Here is a 22,162-nt window from a genome sequence, read left to right as displayed (position 1 = left end):
TTGGAGTATTGTGTGCAGTTCTGGTCACCACATTACAGGAAGGATGTAATAGCTCTGGAGAGAGTGCAGAGGAGGTTTACAAGAATGTTGCCAGGGTTAGAAAAGTGTAGCTACGAGGAGAGATTGGATAGGTTGGGGTTATTTTCCTTAGAACAAAGAAGGCTGAGAGGTGACTTGACTGAGGTGTACAAAATTATGAGGGGGATAGATAGAGTGGACAGTATAAAATTGTTTCCCTTGATGGAGAATTCTAGAACCAGGGGACATAGATTCAAGATAAGTGGCAGAAGGTGTAGGGGGGACATGAAGAAGAACTTTTTTACGCAGAGGGTAGTGGGTGTCTGGAATTCGCTGCCCAAGCTGGTGGTAGAGGCAGAAACTTTAAATTCTTTTAAAAAGTACCTGGATCTGCACCTAAAGTGCAGTAAACTGCAGGGCTATGGGCCGGGTGCAGGAAGGTGGGATTAGAAAGGGCACCTGGGTGTCCTCGGGCTGGCATGGACAAGATGGGCTGAATGGCCTCCTTCTGTGCTGTAACTTTTCTATGGTTCTATGATAAACTTGTATTAAACACTGATTTAGAGTATTGTGTGCACCGCACTTTAGGAAGCATGAACGATCGCCAAGTTTGCAGCTGACAAAAATAGGTGGGAAGGCAAGTGGTGAGGATGACACAAGGAGTCTACAGAGGGATATAGACAGGTTAAGTGAGTGGGCAAAAACTTGGTAGATGGAATATAATGTGGGAAAATGTGCATTTTGGCAGGAAGAATAGAGGAGCTGAATATTATTTAAATGGAGAAAGACTACAGAAAGGTGCAGCACAGAGGGATTTGGGTGTCCTCGTGCATGAATCACAAAAAGCTAACATACAAGTTCAACAGGTAATAGGGAAGGCAAATGGAATGTTGGCCTTTATTTCAAAGGGAATGGAGTATAAAAATAGGGAAGTCTTGCTAAAACTATACAAGGCACTAGTTAGACCACACCTAGAACACTGTGAAGTTTTGGTCTAAGGAAAGATATACTGGCATTGGAGGCAGTCCAGAGAAGGTTCACTAGGTTGATCCCAGGTATGGAGGGATTTTCTTATGAGGAGAGGTTGAGTAGGTTGGGCCTGTACTCATTGGAGTTTAGAAGAATGAGAGGTGACCTTATTGAAACATATAAAATTCTTAGGGGGCTTGACAGGGTAGATGCTGAGAGGTTGTTTCCCCTTGTGGGAGAGTCTAGGACCAGAGGGCATAATCTCAGAGTAAGGGGTCGCCAATTTAAGATAGAGATGAGGAATTTCTTCTCTCAAAGGGTAGTCAATCTGTGGAATTCTTTACTGCAGAGGGCTGTAGAGGCTGGGTCGTTAAGTATATTCAAGGCTGAGATAGAAAGATTTTTAATCAGTAAAGGAATCAAAGACTATGGGGAAAAGGCAGGAATGTGGAGTTGAGGATTATCAGATCAGCCATGATCTCATTGAATGGCAGAGCAGACTTGATGTGCCGAATGGCCTACTTTTGCTCCTAAGTCTTATGTCTTATATGGAAGGCATTGGAGAGAGTGCAGAATAGTTCCAGGGATGAGGAACTTCAGTTACGAAGTTGGAGAAGTTGGGACTGTTTTCCTTGGAGAAGAGAAGGTTGAGGAGATTTGATGGAGGCATTCAAAATTGAGGGGGCTCTGGACAGAGTAGAGAGGAGAAACTTCCCATTAACGAAAGGGTGCACCGATTTAAGGTGATTGGCAAAAGAAGCAACGGAGACATGAGGAGAAATTTTTTTTTAGGTGGTGGCGTAGTGGTATTGTCACTGGGCTGGTAATCCAGAGACCCAGGGTAATGCTCTGGGAACCCGGGTTCGAATCCCGCCAGGGCAGATGGTGGAATTTGAATTCAATAAAAATCTGGAATCAAAAGTCTGATGATGGCCATGAAACCATTGTCGATTGTTGTAAAAACCCATCTGGTTCACTAATGTCCTTTAGGGGAGGAAATCTGCTGTCCTCGCCTGTTCTGGCCTACATGTTTCTCCAGACCCACAACAATGTGGTTGACTCTTAAATGTCCCTTGAACAAGGGTGATTAGGGATGGACAATAAATGCTGACCCAGCCAGCGACGTCCGCATCCCACGAATGAATAAAAAATATTTTTTTTTTAAAAAAAAACATTGTGAGTAGTTAGGATCTGAATGCACTGCCCAAGAAAGAGTGTGGTGGAGGCAGATCCAATCATGGCTTTCAGAAGAGAACTGGATCATTATCTGAAGTTAAACAGGATTAAAAGGGTTACAGGGAAAAGCTGGGAAGTAGGCAGAATTGTTGCTCTTGCAGTGAGCCAGCACAGACACGATGGGTCAAAAGGCCTCTTTCTGTGCTCTATGAGTCTATGAAATAATTAGATGTTACAATAGAGGAAGAAGAATGAGGGTATTTCTGGGCGGAGGTTCTGATAGCTTCCCTCATCTGTATCTCTCTTCATCTGATCTGCTTCCTACACTTTCTGTACAGTGTCCCAAGCTACTCTGCAGCAAATACAGGCGACGGCCAAAATCTGCGAGGCAGTCACAATATCAGCTGGACTCAAAGTTAACCTCAGTGCCCTCCCTCACTGACATAATGAGCAAGTGCACAGAGTACACACTGGCCCTGCATCTGCTGATCTCAGCCTGGGTCACTGGCCTTTGGCGATGGAAGGGGGAGAAATGAAACAGAACTCTCAGCTGAGAATCCAGTGACTGCAGTGTGCAAGGACAGAATCCTAACCTACTGTGACACACCCCTTCCCTGATAGAACAGCATACCCAACCTCACTACCCAAGCTCACCGAGGAAGGCAAGCCCCCACTGAGCTACTGGTTAAGTACAGGATAATCACCAGCCCCTCCCTGCCTGTCACACTGCACTACAGGTCTGATAGCTGCATGTCCTAATAAGGTAGCACGATGTTGGTCACTTGGGTATCAGTACTTCACAAGGAGCTCATCACAATGTGCTGTATCACAGCATTGCCAGGCACTGCTTGCATCCAGACACAGCAAGACAGGGTGAAGGGTGGGCAAGCAGGGTGAAGGGAGGGCAACGGAACCATGGCACGTCGAGGAAGCTACAAATCCTGCAAAACCAATAGGAGAAAGCAACAACAAAGGAGGAGGAGGAGGAGGAGGAAGAGTCAACCGCAACGCCAACGCCATCACCAACGCCAGGCCCAATCAAAACCAGTCAACACAATGGTGCAACTGTGCTTCAGGAGGTACAAGAGCCCTACCTTCAGGTCCAACAAGCAGATGTGCATCCCTCCCAAAAGTCCACAAACAACAAGAGAAACCAACCACCATTCCCCGGGGCCAGCACGAATTTACCTGCTGTATTACAAGCCCAAAAGGAGGCACCCCAAGAAGAAGAGGAACATTTTCTCAAACTTAAGGTGTTAGGCTCATATCTGGATAAGGTTGCCTTCCCTGATTTACCAAGACCAACTTCCAGCTACTCTGTTTGTGAGATGATGCAGTAAAATAAAAGAAAAGCCCAGTGCCCAGCACCATTCTTGCTGTTACATTTGCAGGCTGTGTCAGTCATTTTTGGGGGGACGGGGTGTATGTTAAATGTTACACGGACTGGGGTACGTGCCCTGAGACAGGGTCACCGGTTTACAAAGACAGGATGAATCAAATCCTATTTGACAAGACTGGATGAAGGGGTTTCTTGTGATGAACTATAACAAGTTAAGCTCATGCTCACATTAACCCACGTGTTATTAATCAATGCAGCCAAGAAAATATACAGAAAAACAGAAAAAGAAATGAGGGGCAAAGGGAACGCAAGAGAATAGGTTAGATTTTACAGGGTTCCCTTTTATAATGCGTAATATGAAATACTCGAGGCAAGGGTGAGGCCGATTAGGGTCCAATGATTTTCTTGTGGAGACAGAGGGCAAGGCTGAATACTGATTCAGTGCTTTGCATCTGTCGACACTGGAGAAAGGATCATGCCAACGTCTCAGTAAAGGAGGGGGAAGTAGAGAAATTGGAAGGGGAGATGGTGGCATGGCACTAACGTCACTGGACTAGTAATCCAGAGGCCCAGGCTAATGCCCCAGGGACACGGGTTCAAATCCCACCATAGCAGTTCTAAGGCAATTATGGATGGGCAATTAAGAGTCAACCACATTGCTGTGGGTCTGGAGTCACATGCAGGCCTTCTCAACAACAGCCACATTTCATGAAAGAATCAATAAAAAAATATACAGGGTAAAGAGAAGGTGCTGAAAGCTGTCAATGTGGAAAAGTCACCAGATGCCCTGCACTCTAGGTTGCTCAGGGGTGGGGGTTAGGGATGGAAACCTGCCAATCCTCCTCGAGTAGTGTCAGAGGGCTGGAGGACTGCAAAGGTCAACCGCTGTTCCAAAATGGGGAGCTTGTGGTGGGATCAAAGACAATTTAACCCAGAAGGGAGTCACGGGTGCTGGGTGGGTGCAAAGTCAGGCAGGAAAATGGAGTTAAGACCACAATTGGAGATCAGCCATGATCTTACTGAATGGAGCAGCAGGCTCGAGAGGCCGAATGGCCTACTCCTACTTCTTATGAATTAGTTGGCACTAATGGTAAGATAGGAGTTAATGAATGAAAGCCATCACAGATTTGTTAAAGGCAAATCATGTTTGACGGAGGTAAGGGAGGGATGATGTGCATGGATTTTCAAAGGGCATTCATAATAGACTTGCTCGCAAAACTGAAGCACAAGATTAAAAGGGGCAGTGATTGTATAGATAGAAAATTGGCCAAGGAACAGACAGAGGAAATTAGTGGTATTCAGTTGTTTTCTCAGACTGGGCTGAGTGGGGAGCGGGAGGAGTATAGAGTGGAGGCCCCCAGAGATTAGTCTTTGGACCACTGCTCTTCTTGATATATAGAAACATAAGAAAATAGGAGCAGGAATAGACCATAAGACATAGGAGCAGAAGTTAGGCCATTCAGCCCATCGAGTCCACTCCGCCATTCAATCATGGCTGATAAGTTTCTCAACCCCATTCTCCCGCCTTCTCCCCGTAACCTTTCATCCCCTTACCAATCAAGAACCTATCTATCTTGCTCTTAAATACACTCAATGACCTGGCCTCCACAGCCTTCTGTGGCAATGAATTCCATAGATTCACCACTCTCTGGCTAAAGAAGTTTCTCCTCATCTCTGTTCTAAAAGGTCTTCCCTTTACTCTGAGGCTGTGCCCTTGGGTCCTAGTCTCTCCTACTAATGGAAACATCTTCCCCACGTCCACTCTATCCAGGCCTTTCAGTATTCTGTAAGTTTCAATCAGATCCCCCCTCATCCTTCTAAACTCCATCGAGTATAGACCCAGAGTCCTCAAACGTTCCTCACATGTTAAGCCTTTCATTCCTGGGATCGTTCTCGTGAACCTCCTCTGGACCCTCTCCAGGGCCAGAACATCCTTCCTGAGATACGGGGCCCAAAATTGCTCACAATATTCTAAATGTGGTCTGACCAGAGCCTTATAAAGCCTCAGCAGCACATCCCTGCTTTTATATTCTAGTCCTCTCAAAATAAATGCCAACATTGCATTTGCCTTCCTAACTACCGACTCAACCTGCAAGTTAACCTTAAGAGAATCCTGGACTAGGACTCCCAAGTCCCTTTGCACTCCAGATTTCTGAATTAAATAGATCGTTCATCCCTTGGAGCCTGCTCTGCCATTCAACATCATGGCTGCTCCTCTTTCTAATGCCATACTCCTGCTCTCTCCCCATAACCCTTGATGCCTTTAGAGTCTGGGCCAAAAGAGACGGTACAAAAGCAAGTGAAATCCATTTCTTCAGAGAATGTTCTAGACACATGATCTTGGTTTTCTTCTGGACTCTCTGTCTCATACTGCTTCTCCCAGCTCTACTTAAATTGCTGAGCACTGAGCTGCTATTTAGAAGGTAATCTCTGTACTGACTGTGACTTGCACGGAGGTCAACTGAAGTGGCCTGTTTTAAAACAAGCGACATTCTCTACATTAATCAGCTGGTTGGAAAGGCAACACAATCCCAGGTAAGTAAAGGCGCAATCCTTTTCTCAGCCACTGAGAGGTCCAGGGCAAAGTGAGGGGGAGATCACAGTGCCAATGTGTGACCCACCACTCAGAACTACATAGATCTGGATGGATGGGTAGTCAGCATCACGATGCAATCAGACAACCTCAGCCCAAAGTTACCAGAGACTAGGATAATATCTCAATGTGGATTCTTACCATCAGTGGCAACCAAAAAGCTAGATCGTCCCAGACACCTTGCATTATTAAATCACTGCAAGCGTCCACACCAGCACAGCCCACACACACCAGTCATACTTTCTTTAAGCTGATTCAAACCGGAACTGGGATTACCTTTTTTTTTTAGAAAAAAGTGTGAGGTGCTGCATTATTATTCACAGACTAAGTACATGGAAATGAACATAGGTCTTTTAACTTACTGTGAGGCAGACTGTAAGCCACAGAGAGAAATCAGTTACTCCCGCTCCACAAGCAGCCACATTACATTTTGGATTTATAAAATTAGTAATAGACACCATCGTTGGGGCCGTGATCTTGGTAGTTATTTTCATAGTGTGTGCCCATGAACATTAACCTGTTGTGAGTTTGTGGATAAAATTGAAGAAAGCATGGATAAATGAGAAATGGTGCTGCTCTAAGGCAGATCATTGCTACTGGCAAAGCTAACTGAAAAGAAGAGAAGATTGTGCAACTGCCTTTTTTACTGCAATGTTCCCATTTCCTTCCTTGGCTACCACTAACAACGTGGGGGAAAAGACAGATTTCAGCACCATCGTTTAGAGAGGGGCAATGTCCTTACCACCAGCTCAACTAATAGAATAACAGCTCAGGAGACAGGTCCAACTGATAACATTTACATAGCAACTTTAACACAGTAAAATGTCAAGGTGCTCCACAGGAACAATCAGACAAAATTTGACACTGAGCTACATAAGGAGATTAGGACAGATGACCAAAAACTTGGTCAAAGGGGTCGGTATTAAGGAGCATCTTAAAAAGGGTGAAAGAGAGGTTTAGGGAGAGAATTCGAAAGGTTAGGGCCTAGGCAACTGGAAGCGTGGTCTCCAATGGTGGAGTGATTAAAATTGGGGAGCTCACAATGAATTTCTGCATGGAATCCTAATTGTCTTATAATTGTATCGAAGCACCTCAGAGTGCAACAAGATGTATGTTGATAACTCCATTGTCTGATTGTCTGTAATGATCATATTGAAACGATTGTAATATTCATTGATGGTATTGATGCACCTCGTGATCCATGTGTATAAGTTGAATCTGATTGTACTTTTTGTGATGGCGATTTTGAAATGTTTTGTAATGTTCTTCCAGATATTTTGTGAACAAAGTATATTTTTTTTAAAAATTAAAATTGGGGATGCGTAAGAGGCCAGTGCAGAGGTCTTGAAGTGTCGTAGGGCTGGAGATTAGATAGGAGGCGATTTGAAAACAGGGATGAGAATTTCAAATCAAGTTGTTGCTCAACAGGGAGCAAGTATAGGTCAGCAAGCACAGCAGTGATTGATGAACCAGATTTGGTTCGAATTAGGAAACAGGCAGCTGTGGCTCAGTTGGTATCACTCTCTCCGGGCTCAAGTTCCACTCCAGGACTGGAGCACAAAAATCCAGTGCAGCGCTGAGGGGCTGCTGCACCGTCGGAGGTGCAGTCTTTCGGATGAGAGGTTAAATCGAGGCCCCATTTACCTGCTCAGGTGGATGTTAAAAAAAAAATCCCATTTTGGAAATTAGCAGGGGGAGTTCTCGCCAGCGTCCTGGTAAATATTTATTCCTCAATCAACGTCATTCTAAATCACATTGCTGTTTGTGGAACCGTGCTGTGTGTGGATTGGCTGCCATGTTTCCTACGTTACAACAGTGACAACACTTCAAAAATACATCTCTGGCTGTAAACTGCTTTGATACGTCTGTGAAAAGCGTTGTCTTTTTTAATGCGGTTAAGTTTCTGATGGGTGGAAGATGGGAGACTGCCCAGGAGAATCAAGTCTAGAGCTAACAAAATAAAGAATGCAGCGTGTGATCAACTTCCGTTATCCCAGAGAGTACAGCCCATTTTACGCAGGGATAGCTCGGTCCCAGATTTACATCTTTAGGAGGAAACAGTCTGCACTGAGATTAAATAAATGAAAAAACGATTAAATTATAGTGATAGACGTTAGCTTAGTAACCACGCAGACACACGGGTTAACTGTGTGACTGTAAACATATCAATTACAATATCTCCTGCCTTCTATCAAAACTAGCGAATAATCTAAAACCAGTTGAACAGCTAATCGAGCATGGTTCCACAAGCACTACATAATTTGCATTTATAGTCAATGTGACATGTGATTCTGCTCCAACACTAAACAGAACAACCTTTGACGGTTAGCTGATACAGTGGCTTAAAGACACCTTCCAACGTTTATTAGCATTAAACCTCCTGGTTCTGAAGTATCTTAGTCTGTACGAATTTAGCTAACCTCAGGCAGGGAGCGAAAGGGCAGGGGAGTTAACTATATGATTCGTAGCCAGTGACCACGCTCCCCCCACCCCCCCCACCCACCCCCCACCCCAACACCCCACTCAATGTGTGGATGTCAGCGAAGAAAAGATTGATACTCTGCTGTCACCTCCTCCGCGTCCTGCCTACACTCAACATTCAGCCACAGAGAGATTTCAGGGGAGCGCAGCCAAGGTCGGTGGAAACTTGGTCAAATAACAACGGCAACCTCAGGGAAGAAAATTCACAATCAAAAAACAAAGAGTCACCATGCGAAAGACCACACAGCAGGGAGAACGAGGCCAGACAGGGAGAATAATCTATTCAAGAATTTGCAATATGGAGTCTTTCTTCATTTAGCCAATCAGTGCGTCCAAACTAAATTCTACCATCATACAGCACAGGAGACCATTCAGCCCATCATGCCTGTGCTGGCTCTTTGAAAGAACTATCTAATTAATCCTATTCCCCCTACTGTTTCATTGAAAATTTTCTTCCCTTATTGCAGGACCAATGTGATCAGGAGGTTAGCCCCTGTGCCCCCTTCCTCGCTGAGCGCCAGCCCCCGTGCCCCCTTCCTCGCCGAGCGCCAGCCCCCGTGCCCCCTTCCTCGCCGAGCGCCAGCCCCCGTGCCCCCTTCCTCGCCGAGCGCCAGTCCCCGTGCCCCCTTCCTCGCCGAGCGCCAGTCCCCGTGCCCCCTTCCTCGCCAAGCGCCAGCCCCCGTGCCCCCTCCCTCGCCAAGCGCCAGCCCCGTGCCCCCTCCCTCGCCGAGCGCCAGCCCCCGTGCCCCCTCCCACGCCGAGCGCCAGCCCCCATGCCCCCTCCCTCGCCGAGCGCCAGCCCCCGTGCCCCCTCCCATGCTGACCACCAGCCCCGTGCCCCCTCCCACGCCGACCTACAGCCCCGTGCCACCTCCCTTGCTGATCCCGAAGGTGGTCAGCACGCACCATGGACAACTCCCGGTTGACTTCACCCAGCCATCAAGAACAACGGTCCCAGAAGAGTCTATTTGTGGAATTCCACCCCCACACGCCGACGAAAGAGTCATGCTGTTTACCTCAGCTTTGCACAGCTCTCCATCCTCCTCACCATCTACATTAACAATCATGCTGTGTTTCATTTGCACTTCTGATTAACGTTATCAAAGCTGTAGTTGACATTTCAGATAACAACCAATTGATTTTCATTATTTTAAAAACACATGCCTGTCTCAAATTGATTTTGTAAACTACTTAAGTATTCTTCTGTCCTGGATTAATCCCCCCACAATCAGTGTTAAACTCCTCCATCTCCACCGCAGTAAATATTGGCCCAGTGGATTCCAGAAGGAATTGGCTCAATTCCTGGATTAGCAGGGGGCAGAGTGAATGATACGGCTTGCTGTCAGGGATCAGAGCCCCAGGCATTGCTGGGTCACTCTAGGGAATACTTTAATGGGTCGTATTACTGAGCAAGGTCACTGTGCCAAGGCCTGAATCCAAACAGGGGCTGCAGTCCAGGCTTTCGCTGTGCATGAAGCAATAGGGGACTCAAGAGAAGACAAGGCACAAGTTTTTTTTCCAATGGAACTTCTAAATATATCACTTTTCCTTCCTATCCTGTGGGCGTTGTTCAGGGTTCTCTCCCTTACAGGGGCTCCTCATCCATGGCAGAGCAAGACACCAAGCTAAACTGTTTACCAAGTGAGGGAGCCTCTTCCCAAGGGCAGGTACTGGGCTCATTTGACTTGACATCCTGAAGCAGCTGAATACACAGGGCACAGTGTCTGTTACCACACCTGATAACTGCCCAGTGTTGGTGCTGAAAGTCACAGTCTCCTCGCCTTGCTGCTCCAGTGCAGCTATAACATGAAGAAAATTACCTAGGTATGTCCCACCCACAAAGAAAACTGGATCAACTTAATCTTAGCTAATTACCACGCTCCCAATTATCAGTAAAGCCTTAGGAGGAGTCATCAAATGACACCCACTCACCGTGAGCCTGCTCAGGGACACAGTTCAGGTTCAACCAGAATCACCCGGCTCCGGATCTGACCACAGCCTTAGCCCTGGCACAGGGGGCGAGGAAATCACCCTCAACTTCAAGCAGAATTTACCCAGATAAAGTGTACGTGTGGTGATGGGGCTTGAGAGGGAGGGGCAGGTACTGACCCAGCGACAATGAAAGGAATGCAGCCTTCATAGACACAGTCAATAGATGGCTTACAACACATTTTTTACAAAATATAGGCAAGGCCAGCATTTATTACCCAGTCCTACCAGTTTGATTCAACCGATATCTTGCGAGGCCATTTCAGAGGGCAGTTAAATCAATCATGTTGGTGTGGGAGGCAAATGATGGTAGAAGTTTGGAATTTCTTTCTCACAGAATCACACAGTGCAGAACAGGCCCTTCGGCCCATCGAGTCTGCACCGACACGTGAGAAACACCTGACCTACCTACCTAACCCCATTTACCAGCACTTGGCCCATAGCCTTGAATGTTATGACGTGCCAAGTGCTCATCCAGATACTTTTTAAAGGATGTGAGGCAACCCGCCTCCACCACCCTCCCAAGGCAGCGCATTCCAGACTGTCACCAACCTCTGGGTAAAAAAGCTTTTCCTCACATCCCCCTAAACCTCCTGCCCCCCACCTTGAACTTGTGTCCCAACATGACTGACCCTTCAACTAAGGGGAACAGCTGCTCCCTATCCACCCTGTCCATGTCCCTCATAATCTTGTACACCTTGATCAGGTCGCCCATCAGTCTTCTCTGCTCTAATGAAAACAACCGAAGTCTATTCAACCTCTCTTCATAACTTAAAACGTTTCATCCCAGACAACATCCTGGTGAATCTCCTCTGCACCCCCTCCAGTGCAATCACATCCTTCCTATAATGTGGCGACCAGAACTGCACACAGTACTCCAGCTGTGGCCTCACCAAGGTTCTATACAACTCCAACATGATGTCCCTACTTTTGTAATCTATGCCTCGATTGATCAAGGCAATTGTCCCATATGCCTTTTTCCCCACCCCACTAACATGCCCCTCTGCCTTCAGAGATCTATAGACACACACACAGCTATTGATGTTGGGTCAAATCTTAATCTTAATTTGAAATCTGAGGTTGATCCATTTTTGTCAGTGAATGGTATTAAGGGATATGGGACAAAGGTGGGTAAATGGAGTTAGGTTGCAGATCAGCCATGATCTCATAGAATGTTGGAACAGGCAGGAGGGGCTGGATGGCCTTGTCCTGTACCTATGGGACTGGAGAGACATGTGCCAGACCAGGTTTCCAGTTGGGTTTTTCTGACAATTTAACAGCTTCATGGTCATTTTACTGAGAGTGGATTGTTATCTCCAGAATTCAGATTCTCAAACTGTGGCTGTGGGATTTGAACTCACATTTTTCAGATTCCAAAACCCTCTGGACACCCGACACTATCTAATCCAGGAGTACTTTGCTGCATCTGTGCAGTAGTTATTCAGTCTCAGCTTCTGCCTCTGGTCAGTCACACTCCACCAGCCTGGACATCATTGAAAGCAATGCTGCCGGGTGTTTAAATGCTAATTCAGCAGCCTAAAGACTCCCACAAAAGCTAGTTTCAGACCCCAACAACGGTTACTCATTGCACCCTTACAGACATACAAGAGGAAATCTCCTCTCAAGGAACAACAGGTCATTCCACTTCTGCTACTGAATGTTACATTTCTATTGATTGAAAAAGACATTTCATCCCTTGTCCAAGATGCTGAGCCAGTGGTGATGAAGGAATGCTGTTCCGTCAGCCCGAGTCTACTAATGGCTTCTCATTCATTTTTTTTTTCAAATCTATTGCCACGATCTCAAGATGTCTCACAAGTGGAGTCATTTAGGCTGCCAAGTTGTGCATAGCAAGGACCCACAAACAGCAATGTGATAATGAGTGGATTTTTAGTGATGCTTGTTGAGGGATTGGCCAGGTCACTGGGGGAACTCCCCAGCACTTCTTCCAGTCTCTGGAATCTAGCTTTCAATCTGTATGTTAGCAGGCAGGCCCAGGCCAGTGCAAACATGAATACTGACAAGACGACCTGGAAACGGAGAAAGACACACTGAGAAAGACATGGGAAGGCTTGCTCGCTACTGTCCAGTGAAAACCATTTCCACAAAAATACCTGGAAAAACTCATCAGGTCTGACAGCATCTGCGGAGAGGAACACAGTTAACGTTTCGAGTCCGTATGACTCTTCAACAGAACTAAGGAAAAATAGAAAAGAGGTGAAATATAAGCTGGTTTAAGGGGGGGGTGGTGGAACAAGTAGAGCTGGATAGAGGGCCAGTGATAGGTGGAGATAGCCAAAAGATGTCATAGACAAAAGTACAAAGGGGTGTTGACAGTGGTGATATTATCTAAGAAATGTGCTAATGGTGACATTAAGGGTAGAAAGCAGGACGAGCAAGGTACAGATAGCCCTAGTGAGGGTGGGGTGGGGGGGGAAGGGATCGAAATAGGCTAAAAGGTAGAGATAAAACAATGGATGGAAATACATTTAAAAATAATGGAAATAGGTGGGAAAAGAAAAATCTATATAAATTATTGGAAAAAGGGGATCGGAAAGGGGGTGGGGATGGAGGAGAGAGTTCACGATCTAAAGTTGTTGAACTCAATGTTCAGTCCGGAAGGCTGTAAAGTGCCTAGTCGGAAGATGAGGTGCTGTTCCTCCAGTTTGCGTTGAGCTTCACTGGAACATTGCAGCAGGCCAAGGACGGACATGTGGGCATGAGTGCAGGGTGGAGTGTTGAAATGGCAAGCGACAAGGAGGTCTGGGTCATGCTTGCGGACAGACCAAAGGTGTTCCGCAAAGCGGTCACCCAGTCTACCCAGTTGGAGAGACCAAACGCAGACTGGGTGACTGTTTTGGATTTCCAGCATCCGCAGCTTTTTGCTTTTATCTTAAAACCACTTCCACCTTTAACAGCAGAGTTTATAAAGGTCTGCCTCTTACCTGCATGGACATTAGGACACTGCTGGAGTGAGATCGTCAGTTTGGTCTCCAGGAATGAAAGATGAACCTGTCCCTTGATCGAGTGCATCCCAATCCTCAGCTAACTGCCAGCAGCAACAGCAGTAGCTAGACCAGGGTGTGGCACTATTTGTCATCATTGATCAGATGAGTTATATGACTCAACGGAAACGTTCCTTTATATTGTGAGAAACTCCTTCTATCAAGGCTTAGTTAGCAAGTCTAACCAATTATAAATGACCAACTCTTCTAACAAAGGATCTTCAATTGAAATGCAAACTTGCCTTTACTACATACAATTGCCAACACCTTCACAAGGGCAGCTAGGGATAGGCAAAAAATGCTTCTGGCCTTAACCACATCCTGTGAATTAATAATTTTTTTTTAAAAATCCAGTCCAATTGGTCTATGTTGCTGTTTGTATTCCACACACATCTCCCTCCCACTCTGCCTCTATAGCCCTCTATTCTTTTCTCCCTCAAGTAAACATTAAATATCCCCTTAAGTACGTCACTGCTCTGCTGCAACCACTCCAGCAGCAGGTTCCACATTCTCATCACTCTCTGGAGAAATTCCTCCTAAAGTCTTGATTTGTCAGTGACCATATTTATACTCCTATGTCCCAGATCCACCCAGAAGTGGAAACAATTTCTCCACATTCACTCAATTGAATCCCTCCATTAGGTTTCTCCTCAGTCTTCTCTTTCCAAGGGAAAGGAACCCCAACCTGCTCAATCTTTCCTGATAGTTACAACCTTTCTATTTGGATAACATCCTTCTAAATCTTTCCTCTGCTTTCTCCAGAGCAAATGAGAGTAGAGATAAGTAGATTAGAAAGGGGAACACGTGGCTGAATGAGGGGCGTGGGGAGGCGGGGTTCCATTTCATGGGGTACTGGCACCAGTGCTGAGACAGGAAGAAAGTGCACCTGAACGGGGCTGGGACCAGAGTCCTAATGGAAAGGATAAAGAGGACTTTAAAGTAGTTCATTCAGTTTCCTACAAACAGAAAGGAAAGAGAGTTAGTAATGGTCAGAAACGTGCAGGTCCACAAGGAGAAGACAGGGAATGGCGCTAGGTGTGTTGTTAATTCAGAGAGGCTGGTACAGACATGATGGGCCAAATGGCCTGCTTCCATGAGGTTAACAATTCTGTGAAATCGTGCTTTAGGCATCAGAGTTAAAGGGAAAACTAGAATATAATAAAACTAGAAGATGGAGGGAGATAAGAAACCTGTGAGTAAAACTCTAGGAGAAGGACAGGGTGTGTCCCCCCCAAATAAAGAACCTAGGGAGGCTGGCTCACTGAGGGGAACATGGGCTCCATTCAGGGTCCCCTGCTTCTGATAGCTGGACAGTCAGGGTTGTTTCAGCTCAGCTGTGCTGCCACTGTGGTCGAATTGTACGCTGGCATTTCATATCAAAGATCATGCAAAATAATGGCCACTTGGATGAAGTACCAAAAGTCAGCTGCAACACTGTCCCAAGAGGATTGGACAGGAGCTGCAAGGAGTTACCAGAGATTTGGTAAGTAAACAAGACAATTTTAGGTATTCCGGCAGAGGTAGGGAAACAAATCTTAGTGTGATTCACAAAGTTCTTCCCAATATCTTCCTGGGGAAAGAAGCCAAACAAAATTCAAACTTTTATCTTGATACCAGATATCAGAAATTCCACAGCACATCTCAAAACAACGAGATGGACATTGGACCCTGCTTTCTTAATTTTAAAAATAAAATGCTTTGCTCTTGCAGTTTATGACTGATGAAAGTACAACAGTTTACCCAGTTCAGTTAAACATTAGTTTAAGGTTCAACTAAGTTCAAGGTTAGGGGTAGGAGGTTTAAGTTGGGGGGGGGGGGGGGGCGTTGGGGGGAGATGTGAGGAAAAACTTTTTTACCCAGAGAGTGGTGACAGTCTGGAATGCACTGCCTGGGAGGGTGGTGGAGGCGGGTTGCCTCACATCCTTTAAAAAGTACCTGGATGAGCACTTGGCACATCATAACATTCAAGGCCACGGGCCAAGTGCTGGTAAATGGGATTAGGTAGGTAGGTCAGGTGTTGCTCACGTGCCGGTGCAGACTCGATGGGCCGAAGGGCCTCTCCTGCACTGTGTGATTCTGTGATCAGCACAAAGGCAACAGTAAAATGGGAGTGACAGCAAGGCACTTAATACGAGTCAAGGATTCAGGGGAAATCTAACACAGTAAACTCATTAGTATTAACAGAAACCTGATCTTACGGTTGCAAATCACTCCATGGTGCCTGGCTACATACCTTCAGAGCTTTGAAATGTCCTGGGCTATTATCACATTAGAAATACAAAGAGCTGCTGCAATTAACCCTTCAACTAAATCGTGGGGATTGCAGTGTCGTGCTCACTTTACAGGGTTAATAATCCAGAGAGCGGGAATTCAAACCCCAACACGGAAGCTTGAGAATCCGAAAAAAATCTGGGAATGAAAAGCTCAGAAAACATGACATGAAAACCCATCTGGTTCATTAATGTCCTTGAGGGGAGGAAATCTGCCGTCCTTACCCAGTCTGGCCTCCATGTGACTCCAGACCCACAGCAATGTGGTTAACTCTTAACTGCCCTCTGCAGAAGTGGTCTAACAAGTCAACTGAACTGAAGAAGAGTTTGGAAGAAGAGTCCCACTGGGCTTTAAATGTTAACTCCGTTTCTCTCTCCATAAATGCATCAAAGCACTGCACAAAAAAAAAAGGCCCACCATCTTCTTGAAGCAATTAATGATAGGCAATAAATGCCAGGCTTGCCCACATCCCAAAAATTAACCATGTGCATGCAGATGCCAGTGAAGATTCACACATCACTCAGGTCCATTATCAAGCTGCACATCTGATATAATTTCCGTCAATCTGTCTGTAATCCCTAGGACAAGTCAGATTTAAGATGCCTGTGTCCTCACTTTGGAGTCACCAACAAGTGCACACGCACGGCAGATTTACTGTTGTTGAATAATGTTCAGGGTTGGAGGAGAAGCATCACAATGGATTTATCATGTGGATGTTTCACCTGGGGTGATTCAATTTGCTCAGCACAATTCAGCCAAGCGTTCAACTGTGATCACTCAGAATCAACCGGGGGACATACAATTCAATACCTAGTTCACAACTATGAGAGGAAACATCACAGTGATACAGTTAGCTACTCCTGACCCACTATCTGGCATAACCACCTGAAATAGAGTTGTTGTTCTACATCTACAATTAGCTGAGACAGAGCAAGAGAGAGAGAGAGAGAGAGAGTGAGAGAACGAGTGAGCATGAGAGAACGACACAGAGCCAAGTGTCTTTCATTTTACCGACACACGATATTTATACCCAAAGAAGTAAGTGCGGCACAAGTTTATTAACCAACACGAGATTCCCAAAGCCACGCTGGCTGGGTTCTTAATGGTTGGTCAGGGATCACATCCAACTGATGAAAGATAAAATGACACCATCTTGTAACATCAATTCATTGCTCATGGTTTGGATCTATGCTTCTGATGAACAGTTATGTACCTAGCTCTGAATTCAAGGGATGAAAACAAAATACTGAAATAAAAATAAAGTGCTGGAAAAACTCAGCAGGTCTGGCAGAATCTGTGGAGAGAAACGGAGCTAATGTTGAGTTCAGCATGTCTTTGGAACTGAAGAGTCATGTTGGACTCGAAACGTTAACTCTGTTTCTCTCTCCACAGACACTTCCAGACCTGCTGAGTTTTTCCAGCATTTTCCAGCATTATCTCACATTTCCAGCATCCGCAGCGTTTTGCTTTTATCTTACTGCAGAATGACTGGTTCAGTTTTGTGGAGAGAAAAGATTTTTAAACTGTATCCCAACCAATGCCAGCGTAACTACACGAGAACAGAGAACAAAAGCAACTTCTGCTGCCAAAAATAAAACCTTGAGGTTTAATAAATTCCTCATATAGGACCAGGCTGTTCCCTGGTGAGATGAACAGGTTTCATCCTGAAGGTGCCATCCTTTGCGAAACACAACAATTAGGAGCAGGAGTAGGCCATTCTGCCCCTCGAGCACTGCCGTTTGATAAGATCATGGCTGATCTGATTGTGGCCTCAACTCCACTTTTCTGCCCAAACAGATCCCGACTCCCGACTCCTCCCATTCCAACACCTCAATTTCTTCCCCCCCACAAAGAACTCCCTCAACAAATCATTTCCTACAAACAACGCTCCTCTAAAAATGAGAAATAAATTTATATTAAATAAAATGCCCGACAGCGAAGATGGGAAGAGATAGAATTAACAAAAACAAAAATAGCTGGAAAAACTCAGCGGGTCTGACAGCATCTGCAGAGAGGAACACAGTTGACGTTTCGAGTCCATATGACTCTTCATTAGAAGAGTCATGTTCTGATGAAGAGTCAGACGGACTCGAAACATTAACTGTCTTCCTCTCCACAGATGCTGTCAGACCTGCTGAGTTTTTCCAGCTACTTTTGTTTTTGTTTCAGATTTCCAGCATCCGCAGTATTTTGCTTTTATCTTAGAGATAGAATTAAATTTAGCAGGTTGGGTTATTGACATCATTATTACAGTAAGATTACTGTAATGTAATGATGTAATATGATCGTTACTATGTACAAGGTACAAATATGATTTAAGGGTCCTATATGTTAGTAACAATCCTCAAATTAAGTTAAATATATTAATCATTAAGGTCAAGAATTCACTATGCATGGCCATGAACGTCATCATAGTAATGCATCTATATAGCACCTTTAACAACAACTTATATTTGTCTATCATCTTTCGGGTTTTAAAACATCCCAAGACACTTGACAGAATTTAATAGACAAAATTTCACACTGAGCTACGTAAGAAATTATACAATTAAATTTTACAGCTTACCCTGTGTGAGTAATCAATTAAAGATTTAGACTCAGGATTCATTAAGCATTGGGATTATAAACATTATTAGAGCATAACAAAAAGGACAGTGACAACAATCTAACCCCCCAACCCGTAAACCAAAACCCTGCCCAAACCCGAAACCAAAACCCCCAAATCCGAAACCAAACGCCCCCAAACCCTAAACCAAACCCCAAACCTAACCTCCCCAAACACCCCCCCCAAAACCCTAAAACATAACCCCCAAACCCTAAACCAACCCCCACAAATCCTAAACCAAATCCCCATAAACCCAACCCCTAAACCAAACGCCGCCAAACCCAAACCAAACCCCAAACTCTAAACCATACCCCCCAACCCCTAAACCAAAACCCCCCAAACACAAACTCTAAACCAACCCCCCCACCCTAAACCAACCCCCCCAAACTCTAAACCAACCCCCCCAAACCCTAAACCATACCCCCAACCCCTAAACCAAAACCCCCGAAACACAAACTCTAAACCAACCCCCCCACCCTAAACCAACCTCCCCAAACCCTAAACCATACACCCCAAACACAAACTCTAAACCAACCCCCCCAAACCCTAAACCATACACCCCAAACACAAACTCTAAACCAACCCCCCCAGACCCTAAACCAACCCCCCCGACCCTAAACCAACCCCCCCGACCCTAAACCAACCCCCCCGACCCTAAACCAATCCCCCCAGACCCTAAACCAACCCCCCCCAAACCTTAAACCAACTCCCCCCCCAGACCCTAAACCAAACCCTAAACCAACCCCCACCCAAACCCTAAACCAACCCCCACCCAAACCCTAAACCAACCCCCACCCAAACCCTAAACCAACCCCCACCCAAACCCTAAACCAACCCCCCCCAAACCCTAAACCAACCCCCCCCCAAACCAACCCCCCCCCCCAAGACCTTAAACCAACCCCCCCCCAGACCTTAAACCAACCCCCCACCAGACCTTAAACCAACCCCCCCCAGACCTTAAACCAACCCCCCCCAAACCCTAAACCAACCCCCCCCCAAACCAACCCCCCCCCCCAAGACCTTAAACCAACCCCCCCCCAGACCTTAAACCAACCCCCCACCAGACCTTAAACCAACCCCCCCCAGACCTTAAACCAACCCCCCCCAGACCCTAAGCCAAACCCCCAGACCCTAAACCAACCCCCCCCAGACCCTAAACCAACCCCCCCCAGACCCTAAACCAGACCGAACTCCCCATGTGAATTGACGAACCCGGCCCTGGACTAACCCCGAGCCCGGGCTCTCCCGGGATCAGCGCTTCTTCACGGCCGGGGGCCGAGCCTCGGAACCCTGATCGACCCTGTGCTGTTCCGATAATCTCAGCAGCAGCAGCAACTCCCCGAGGGAAAGCGGCCCTGAGGCTGGAGGCAGCCCCGGGGGCGGGGTGGACTCGAGCCAGCCCAGGCCCGATCCCCGGCCTCTGGTACTCACCGCGTTCTGCTCAGGATCCCCACTCATAATCGGCCCCCTGGCGAGGAAAGCAGGACCTTTCCCGCCCTGAGCACCCATCCGGAGAGAGAGCGGACCCACACTGGGAGATGCCCCCGGGGGAGGAAGCCTGTGCGCGATTAGGCGGAGAATAATCCCCTAGGCCTCAGGCTTCACTTACTCCCGTTCCCTAGCAACCGCCGCCATGTTGGAGCTGCTGGCCCCGGCACCAAACGCTTCTCATTAAAACCTAAATATTATTTTAAACGTTCACGTCCTCTGCTCTCCATGCTGGAAATAAGTTCACATTTTATCTAAATTTTCATAACAAATACTCTCAGTAATCAGTTTAATTCATTGTTCACCCCTGACCCCAAACCAATCCCCGCGCCGTCGCCTAGCAACACCTTCCAAACCCCCCCCTCAATATAAATCAAATATTTATTGTGGTTGATTTTTATTTTATTCATTCTCTACGCTGCTCACATCGAAACTTTGTGCAGAATTCTAAGAAAGAAGTGATTATTTTTCGTTCTAAAATTACGATGGACGCAAAGCGTTACGTCACAAACAGGCACAATGGTTACCTTGGAGAGAATCTCCATGGCGGCGTCCATGGTAACGGCGTCAATGACGTCACGGGGCACGGGTCCCGTGCGGGCCGGGGGAATTCTCAGTCGAACTGGGCCAGCCCCTTAAAGGCTCTTCAAGCAGAGTCTGTCGGGGGATAAATATAGCGGATTAACATACTGTTCAAAGGAAGGCAATAAACTGGGGGAGAAAAGAATCAGTGGAGAAACTGGAGAAATTTAAACTGTTCTCCCTAACGTTAGGTGGATTAGTTTGGAATTGAATCACAGAATTTTAATGGCACAGAGGGAGGCCATTCTGCCCATCATGTCTGCACCAGCTCTCCAAATGAGTATTATGACCGAGTGCCATTGCCCTGCCTTTGTTTCTATTCAAATAATCATCTAATGCCCTCTTGAACATCTCGACTGAACCTGTCTCCACCACACTTCCAGGCAGTGCATTCCAGACCTGAACCACTTGTTGTGTGAAAAAGTTTTTCCTCACATCGCACTTGCTTCTTTTGCAAATCACTTTAAATCTGTGCCCTCTCATTCTTGATCCTTTTACGAGTGGGAACAGATTCTCCCTATCTACTCTGTCCAGGCCCCTCATGATTTTGAACATCTCTATCAAATCTCCTCTCAGCCGCCTTCTCTCCAAGGAGAACAGTCCCAACCTCTCCAATCTATCCTCATAGCTGAAGTTTCTCATCCCTGGAACCATTCCTGTAAACCTCTTCTGCATTCTTCCCATAATGTGGCACCCAGAAGTGTACACAATATTCCAGCTGAGGTCTAATGAGTGTCTTATATAAGCTCAGCATAACCTCCTTGCTCTTGTACTCTATGCCCCTATTAATAAAGCCCAGGACACTATCTGCTTTATTAACTGGTCTCTCCACCTCTCCTGCCACATTCAATGATCTATGCACCCAGGTCTGTCTTCTCCACCCCCTTCAAAATTTCACCCCTTATTTTATATTGTCTGTCCAAGTTCTTCCTACCAAAATGCATCACCTCACACTTCACCACATTGAACTTCATCTGCCACCTATCTGCCCACCCCACCAACTTGTCTATGTCCCCTTGAGGTTTCATACCATCCTCCTTGCAGTTCACAACACTCCCAAGCTTCATATCATCCCCAAACTTTGAAATTGTCCCCTGCACAACAAGATCTAGATCATTAATATATATCAGGAAAAACAAGGGTCCCAATACCGACCTCTGGGGAACTCCACTACAAACCTTCCTCCAGCCCGAAAAATATCCATTGACCATTACTCTCTGCTTCCTACTTTTCAGCCAATTTTGTATCCACGTTGCTACTTTTGTTCCATGAACAATAACTTTTCTCACAAGTCTGTTGTGTGGCACTGTATCAAATGCCTTTTCAAAGTCCATGTACACCACATCAACAGCATTACCCTCATCAACCTTTTCTGATACCTTTTCAAAAAACTCCAGCAAGTTGGTTAAACACGATTTCCCCTTTAGAAATCCATGCTGGCTCTTCCTTATCAACTCATATTTTTCCATGCGACTACTAATTCCATCCCAAATAATTGTTTCTAGGAGCTTCCCCACCACTGAAGTTAAACTGACTGGTCTGTAATTGCTGGGTTTATCCTTACAGCCTTTTTTGAACAAGGGCGTAATGTTTGCAATTCTCCAGTCCACTGGCACCACCCCTGAGTCTAGGGAAGACTGAAAGAT

General features: G+C 46.1%; 1 protein-coding gene across 3 annotated transcripts in view; it reads right to left on the bottom strand.

Annotated features, from left to right (window-relative positions):
* Window positions 1-19,984, bottom strand: part of ppp1r16a (protein phosphatase 1, regulatory subunit 16A) — a 160,308-nt gene extending 140,324 nt beyond the window's left edge. For 2 of the 3 annotated variants that reach the window (XM_078536056.1, XM_078536071.1), the window contains exon 1: window positions 19,878-19,984. The gene's annotated coding sequence lies outside the window, so the exon portion shown is untranslated. Of the gene's footprint in view, window positions 1-19,674; window positions 19,806-19,877 lie in introns of those variants that run through there. The other variant, XM_078536064.1, reaches the window with a different exon arrangement.
* Window positions 19,985-22,162: the final 2,178 nt, after the last annotated feature.

This window comes from Cetorhinus maximus, chromosome 3 (assembly GCF_964194155.1).
Source record: "Cetorhinus maximus chromosome 3, sCetMax3.hap1.1, whole genome shotgun sequence".
Classification (NCBI taxonomy): Eukaryota; Metazoa; Chordata; class Chondrichthyes; order Lamniformes; family Cetorhinidae; genus Cetorhinus; species Cetorhinus maximus.
Note: the sequence above shows the minus strand (reverse complement) of the source record. Positions and strands in the feature narration are given on the sequence as shown.